This window comes from Arachis hypogaea, chromosome 19, assembly GCF_003086295.3.
Source record: "Arachis hypogaea cultivar Tifrunner chromosome 19, arahy.Tifrunner.gnm2.J5K5, whole genome shotgun sequence".
Taxonomy (NCBI): domain Eukaryota; kingdom Viridiplantae; phylum Streptophyta; class Magnoliopsida; order Fabales; family Fabaceae; genus Arachis; species Arachis hypogaea.
Genome location: NC_092054.1, coordinates 9,982,258 through 9,989,699, shown reverse-complemented (window position 1 = coordinate 9,989,699; position 7,442 = coordinate 9,982,258). Strand labels below are relative to the sequence as shown.

The 7,442-nt window shown below is 39.8% G+C and overlaps 1 non-coding gene across 1 annotated transcript; it reads left to right on the top strand.

Moving 5' to 3' along the window:
* The first annotated feature begins 4,546 nt into the window (after positions 1–4,546).
* On the top strand, positions 4,547–4,654 carry LOC112781249 (small nucleolar RNA R71). Its single transcript, XR_003192036.1, has one exon. It is a non-coding gene; the product is annotated as a small nucleolar RNA R71 (small nucleolar RNA).
* Positions 4,655–7,442: the final 2,788 nt, after the last annotated feature.

Sequence of the window (7,442 nt, the reverse complement as noted above, 5' to 3'; positions counted from 1 at the left end):
AGAATATACAATGAATTCCAAAAACATCTATGAAGATCAGTATTAATTAGATGAGCGGGGTTTTTAGCTTTTTGCTTCTGAACAGTTTTGGCATCTCACTTTATCCTTTGAAGTTCAGAATGATTGGCATCTATAGGAACTCAGAATCCAGATAGTGTTACTGACTCTCCTAGTTAAGTATGTTGATTCTTGAACACAGCTACTTTATGAGTCTTGGCCGTGGCCCTAAGCACTTTGTTTTCCAGTATTAGAATCAGATACATAAATGCCACAGACACATAACTGGGTGAACCTTTTTAGATTGTGACTCAGCTTTGCTAGAGTCCCCAATTAGAGGTGTTCAGGGTTCTTAAGCACACTCTTCTTTTTGCTTTGGACCTCGACTTTAACCGCTCAGTCTCAAGTTTTCACTTGACACCTTCACGCCACAAGCACATGGTTAGGGACAGCTTGTTTTAGCCGTTTAGGCCAGGTTTTTATTCCTGTGGGCCCTCCTATCCACTGATGCTCAAAGTCTTGGATCCTTTTTATCACCCTTGCCTTTTGGTTTAAAGGGGTATTGGCTTTTTTTGCTTGCTTTTTCTCTTTTTTTTTTTTCGCATATATCTTTTTTTTTCTGCAAGCTTTTCACTGCTTTTTCTTGCTTCAAGAATCAATTTTATGATTTTTCAGATCATCAGATAACATTTCTCCTTTTCCTTTCATTCTTTCAGGAGCCAACAGTTTTAACATTCATAAACAGTCAGATTCAAAAATATGCACTGTTCAAGCATTCATTCAGAAAAACAATAGCATTGCCACCACATCAAGATAATTAAACTGTTTTAAAATTTGAAATTCATGCACTTCTTTTTCTTTTTCAATTAAAAACATTTTTCATTTAAGAAAGACGATGGATTCATAGGACACTCATAGCTTTAAGGCATAGACACTAAGACACTAATGATCATAAGACACAAACATAGATAAACATAAGCATAAAAAATTCGAAAAACAGGAAATTAAAGAACAAGGAGATTAAAGAACGGGTCCACCTTAGTGATGGCGGCTTGTTCTTCCTCTTGAAGATCTTATGGAGTTCTTGAGCTTCTCAATGTCTCTTCCTTGCCTTTGTTGCTCCTCTCTCATGATTTTGTGATCTTCTCTATTTTCATGGAGGAGAATGGAATGTTTTTGGTGCTCCACCCTTAGTTGTCCCATGTTGGAACTCAATTCTCCTAGGGAGGTGTTGATTTTCTCCCAATGATTTTGTGGGGGGAAAGTGTATCCCTTGAGGTATCTCAGGGATTTCATGATGAGGAATTTCCTCATGCTCATGTCCATGAGTGGGATCTCTTGTTTGCTCCATCCTTTTCTTAGTGATGGGCTTGTCCTCATCAATGAGGATGTCTCTCTCTATGTTAATTCCAACTGAATTACAGAGGTGACAAATGAGATTAGGGAAGGCTAACCTTGCCGAGGTAGAGGACTTGTCCGCCACCTTATAGAGTTCTTGGGATATAACCTCATGAGCTTCTACTTCCTCTCCAATCATGATGCTATGAATCATGATGGCCCGGTCTATAGTAGCTTCGGACCGGTTACTAGTGGGAATGATTGAACGTTGGATAAACTCCAACCATCCCCTAGCCACGGGCTTGAGGTCATGCCTTCTTAAATGAACCGGCTTTCCTCTTGAATCTCTCTTCCATTGAGCGCCCTCTTCACAAATGTCTATGAGGACTTGGTCCAACCTTTTATCAAAGTTGACCCTTCTAGTGTAGGGGTGTTCATCTCCTTGCATCATGGGCAATTTGAATGCCAACCTTACATTTTTCGGACAAAAGTCTAAGAACCATTGTAAGCCAATTCTTTGGGTCCGGGTTCACACTTTGATCATGGTTCTTGGTGATCCATGCATTGGCATAGAACTCTTGAACCATTAAGTTCCCGACTTGTTGAATGGGGTTGGTAAGAATTTCCCAACCTCTTCTTCGGATCTCATGTCGGATTTCCGGATATTCACTCTTTTTGAGTTTGAAAGGGACCTCGGGGATCACCTTCTTCATGGCCACAACTTCATAGAAGTGGTCTTGATGCACCCTTGAGAGGAATCTCTCCATCTCCCATGACTCGGAGGTGGAAGCTTTTGCCTTCCCTTTCCTCTTTCTAGAGGTTTCTCCGGCCTTAGGTGCCATAAATGGTTATGGAAAAACAAAAAGCAACGCTTTTACCACACCAAACTTAGAAGGTTTGCTCGTCCTCAAGCAAAAGAAGAAAGAGAAGAGTAGAACAAGAAGAAAAATGGAGGAGATGGAGGAGGCTTTGTGGTTCGGCCAAGGGGGAGAAGAGGTATTGAGGTGATTGGTGAATTGGTGAAGAAGAGAGAGAGTGGTGGGGTAGGTGGGGATCCTGTGGGGTCCACAGATCCTGAGGTGTCAAGGATAGCTCATTCCTGCACCGAATGGCGTGCGAAAATGCCATTTCTGCCAATTCTGGCGTTAAACGCCGGGCTGCTACCCTTTTCTGGCGTTTAACGCCAGCTCCTTGCCCATTCCTGGTGTTAAACGCCAGTCTGGTGCCCCTTTCTGGCGTTAAACGCCCAGAATGGTGCCAGACTGGGCGTTAAACGCCCATTTGCTGCCCTTACTGGCGTTTAAACGCCAGCAAACTTTTTCTCCAGGGTGTGCTATTTTTTTCTGTTTTTCATTCTGTTTTTGCTTTTTCAATTATTTTTGTGACTTCACATGATCATCAACCTACAGAAAACATAAAATAACAATGAAAAATAGATAGATATAACATTGGGTTGCCTCCCAACAAGCGCTTCTTTAATGTCAGTAGCTTGACAGTGGGCTCTCATGGAGCCTCACAGATGTTCAGAGCAATGTTGAAACCTCCCAACACCAAACTTAAAGTTTGAATGTGGGGGTTCAACACTAAACTTAGAGTTTGGTTGTGGCCTCCCAACACCAAACTTAGAGTTTGACTGTGGGGGCTCTGTTTGACTCTGTTTTGAGAGAAGCTCTTCATGCTTCCTCTCCATGGTTACAGAGGGATATCCTTGAGCCTTAAACACAAGGGATTCTTCATTCACTTGAATGATCAATTCTCCTCTGTCAACATCAATCACAGCCTTTGCTGTGGCTAGGAAGGGTCTGCCAAGGATGATGGATTCATCCATGCACTTCCCAGTCTCTAGGACTATGAAATCAGCAGGGATGTAGTGGTCTCCAACCTTTACCAAGACATCCTCTACAAGTTCATAAGCTTGTTTTCTTGAATTGTCTGCCATCTCTAGTGAGATTCTTGCAGCTTGTACCTCAAGGATCCCTAGCTTCTCCATTACAGAGAGAGGCATGAGGTTTACACTTGACCCTAGGTCACACAGAGCCTTCTCAAAGGTCATGGTGTCTATGGTACAAGGTATTGAGAACTTTCCCGGATCCTGTCTCTTTTGAGGTAATCTCTGCCTAGTCAAGTCATCCAGTTCTTTGGTGAGCAAAGGGAGTTCATCCTCCCAAGTCTCATTACCAAATAACTTGTCATTTAGCTTCATGATTGCTCCAAGGTACTTAGCAACTTGCTCTTCAGTGACATCTTCATCCTCTTCAGAGGAGGAATACTCATCAGAGCTCATGAATGGCAGAAGTAAATCCAATGGAATCTCTATGGTCTTAGTGTGAGCCTCAGATTCCCATGGTTCCTCATTAGGAAACTCATTGGAGGCCAGTGGACGTCCATTGAGGTCTTCCTCAGTGGTGATCACTGCCTCTTCCTCCTCTCCAAATTTGGCCATGTTGATTGTGTTTATGGCCTTGCACTCTCCTTTTGGGTTCTCTTCTGTATTGCTTGCAAGAGTACTAGGAGGGAGTTCAGTAACTTTCTTGCTCAGCTGACCCACTTGTGCCTCCAAATTTCTAATGGAGGACCTTGTTTCAGTCATGAAACTCTGAGTGGTTTTAATTAGATAAGAGATCATGGTTGCTAAGTCAGAGTGGTTCTGCTTAGAGTTCTCTGTCTGCTGCTGAGAAGATGATGGAAAAGACTTGCCATTGCTAAACCTGTTTCTTCCACCATTGTTGTTGTTGAAGCCTTGTTGAGGCCTCTATTGGTCCTTCCATGAGAGATTTGGATGGTTTCTCCATGAAGGATTGTAGGTGTTTCCATAGGGTTCATTCATGTAATTCACCTCTTCCATTGATGGGTTCTCAGGATCATAGGCTTCTTCTTCAGATGAAGCGTCCTTAGTACTGCCTGGTGCAGCTTGCATTCCAGACAGACTTTGAGAAATCATATTGACTTGCTGAGTCAATATTTTGTTCTGAGCCAATATGGCATTCAGAGTATCAATCTCAAGAACTCCTTTCTTCTGATTTGTCCCATTATTCACAGGATTTCTCTCAGAAGTGTACATGAATTGGTTATTTGCAACCATTTCAATGAGTTCCTGAGCTTCTGCAGGCGTCTTCTTCAGATGAAGAGATCCTCCAGCAGAGCTGTCCAATGACATTTTGGACAGTTCAGACAGACCATCATAGAAGATACCTATGATGCTCCATTCAGAAAGCATGTCAGAAGGACACTTTCTGATCAATTGTTTGTATCTTTCCCAAGCTTCATAGAGGGATTCACCTTCCTTCTGTCTGAAGGTTTGGACTTCCACTCTAAGCTTACTCAATTTTTGAGGTGGAAAGAACTTTGCCAAGAAGGCATTGACTAGCTTTTCCCAAGAGTTTAGGCTTTCCTTAGGTTGTGAATCCAACCATATCCTAGCTCTGTCTCTTACAAAAAAAGGGAATAGCGTAAGTCTATAGACCTCAGGGTCAACCCCATTGGTCTTGACAGTATCACAGATTTGCGAGAATTCAGCTAAAAACTGATGAGGATCTTCTAATGGAAGTCCATGAAACTTGTAATTCTATTGCATCAGAGAAACTAATTGAGGCTTAAGCTCAAAGTTGTTTGCTCCAATGGCAGGGATAGAGATGCTTCTCCCATAGAAGTCGGGAGTAGGTGCAGTAAAGTCACCCAGCACCTTCCTTGCATTGTTGGCATTGTTGTTGTTTTCGGCTGCCATATCTTCTTCTAGTTTGAAGATTTCTGTTAGGTCATCTCCAGAGAGTTGTGCTTTAGCTTCTCTTAGCTTTCGCTTCAAGGTCCTTTCAGGTTCCGGGTCAGCCTCAACAAGAATGCTTTTGTCTTTGCTCCTGCTCATATGAAAGAGAAGAGAACAAGAAAGTATGGAATCCTCTATGTCACAGTATAGAGATTCCTTGAGGTGTCAGAGGAAAAGAAGAATAGAAGGAGGAGGTAGAAGAATTCGAACTTATCAAGAGAGATAAAATTCGAATTATTGATAATGGAGGAGTGTTAGTCCTTAAATAGAAGGATGTGAGAAGAGGGGAAGAATTTTCGAAATTAAAGTAAAAGATTTTGAAATAATTTTGAAAAATTGAAGAATGATTTTTGAAAATTAGAGTTGGGAAAGAAATAAAGTGATTTTTGAAAAAGATTTTGAAATTAGAAATCAAAAAGATATGATTGAAAATTTAATTTTGAAAAAGATGTGATTAAGAAGATATGATTGAAAAGTTATGGTTTTAAAAAGATATGATTGAAAAACAATTTTAAAAAGATTTGATTTTTAAAATTAATGACTTGGCTAACAAGAAAAGATATGATTCAAACATTAAACCTTTCTTAACAAAAAAGGCAACATACTTGAAATTCTTGAATCAAATCATTAATTGTCATCAAGTATTTTTGAAAATAGAAAGAAATTGATTTTGAAAATATATGATTGAAAAGATATGATTTGAAAAAGATTTGATTTTGAAAAATTATGAAAACTTAAAAAAAATGTGCATTAAAAACAAAATCTTCCCTCTTGTGTCATCCTGGCGTTAAACGCCCAGAATGGTGCCCATTCTGGCGTTTAACGCCCAAATCTCTACCTTTTGGGCGTTAAACGCCCAGCCAGGTACCCTGGCTGGCGTTTAAACGCCAGTTTTCCTTCTTCACTGGGCGTTTTGAACGCCCAGCTTTTTCTGTTTGATTCCTTTGCTGAATGTTCTGAATCTTCAATTCTCTGTATTATTGACTTGAAAAGACATAGTTTTGAAAAATATTTTTGAATTTTTTGATGATGAGAAACAATAAAAATGCAACTAAGATCAAATAAACAATGCATGCAGGACACCAAACTTAGAAGTTTGTATACTATTGACACTAACAAATTGAGAATGCATATGAAAAACAACAAAACTCACAAAACAAGAGAATTTAAAGATCAGAGCAAGGAAATCATCAAGAACAACTTGAAGATCAATGAAGAACATAATGCATGAATTTTTCGAGAATTAGATGAATGCAGTTGACACCAAACTTAAAATTAGACACTAGACTCAAACAAGAAACATAAAATTATTTTTGGTTTTATGATTGTATACCCTTTTTTTTTTTTTGAAAATTGGGTGGAAAAGAAAAGGTTTCAAAATTTTTAATAAGAATTCCAGGAATCATTGCAATGTTAGGCTAAAACTCCGGTCCAGGAATTAGACATGGCTTACTAGCCAGCCAAGCTTTCAAAGAAAGCTTCGGTCCAAAACACTAGACATGGCCAATGGCCAGCCAAGCTTTAGCAGATCATTGCTCACAATAGCAAAATTGATAGGAATCAACAAGCTCTTGTGATGATAAGTTGAAACCTCGGTCCAACAGATTAGACATGGTTTCACAACCAGCCAGACTTCAACAGATCATCATGAAACTCTAGAATTCATTCTTAAGAACTCTGAAGAACAAATAAAAATTTTTTTTTTTGAATTTTTCGAAAATAAAAAGTAAAAAGGCTTAAACATAAAATAAAATTACCTAATCTGAGCAACAAGATGAACCGTCAGTTGTCCAAACTCAAACAATCCCCGGCAACGGCGCCAAAAACTTGGTGCACGAAATTGTGATCATCAATGGCGCCATCAACATGGTACGTTCAATTGTAATCTCAACTCTTTATCACAACTTCGCAAAACTAACCAGCAAGTGCACTGGGTCGTCCAAGTAATAAACCTTACGTGAGTAAGGGTCGATCCCACGGAGATTGTTGGTATGAAGCAAGCTAGGGTCATCTTGTAAATCTCAGTCAGGCGGATTCAAATGGTTATGGATGATGAATGATTAAAAGATAAATAAAACATAAAATAAAGATAGAGATACGTATGTAATTCATTGGTGATAATTTCAGATAAGCGTATGAAGATGCTTTGTCCCTTCCGTCTCTCTGCTTTCCTACTGTCTTCATCCAATCCTTCTTACTCATTTCCATGGCAAGCTGTATGTTGGGCATCACCATTGTCAGTGGCTACAATCCCGTCCTCTCAGTGAAAATGTTCAACGCACTCTATCACAGCACGGCTATTCATCTGTCGGTTCTCGATCATGTCGGAATAGAATCCAGTGAT